The sequence below is a fragment of the Physeter macrocephalus genome, chromosome 10, assembly GCF_002837175.3.
Source record: "Physeter macrocephalus isolate SW-GA chromosome 10, ASM283717v5, whole genome shotgun sequence".
NCBI lineage: Eukaryota > Metazoa > Chordata > Mammalia > Artiodactyla > Physeteridae > Physeter > Physeter macrocephalus.
Window position 1 is genome coordinate 309,238 of NC_041223.1, and position 785 is coordinate 310,022.

The window sequence follows — 785 nt, forward strand, 5'->3', positions numbered from 1 at the left end:
GCCGGAGAGGAGGAAGCCAGCCCGTGGGCAGTGCCCAGCCCAGCACCGGCCAGGAGCGGCGTGGCCTCCCCGAGGGCCGGCAGGCACCAGCCACACCGCCCTAGTGCCCGGCACCCCAGCAAGGGCAGCGCTTGTCACGGGTGTCACGTTGCCGCCGTTCGCCCACAGGGAGGCCGCGGGAAGGGCCTGCAGACGCAGCGCGACACCAAAAGAATGCACGCCGCTCCCTCTGGGAGCACACGCTGGGGTCCTGGGACCACGGGGGCAGCACCCACGGAGGCCTGCGCCCAGTCTCACAAGAAGCCAGCTCCCCCAACCTCGAAGCTGAGACCAAGACCGGCGAGAGTCCTGGGCAGGATAGGAGATCGTCTGGGGGCAGAATGGACGGAAAGCTGACTGTGGAAGTGACGGCCGAATGTGACTCTGAAGTTGCCAGCACTGGCGTCTGGGCTGTGGGTGTTGAGCCTTCGCGGAGGATCTTGGTGAGCGGGCGCGGCCTGTGCGGTGCTGGGGCTCAGCCACAAACAGGCCCACAGCACAGACCCAAAGGTTCTGGGACACAACCCTGACAGTAACTCTCCTAGCTGCCCTCCGGACCCGTGTACCGTCTAGAACCCCGACTCCACCGAGGCTCCTAGTTTCCTCGTGACCGAGATGGTGGGAGGTGTCGTCTGAGCCGTTGCGGCATCAGGTCGGCGCCTGCTGGAGCATCTCCTTCTGAAACCGCAGACGCCCACGCGGGACCAGGCTGTGCACGTTCCAGGGCCCAGGTCAGAGACAAAAGG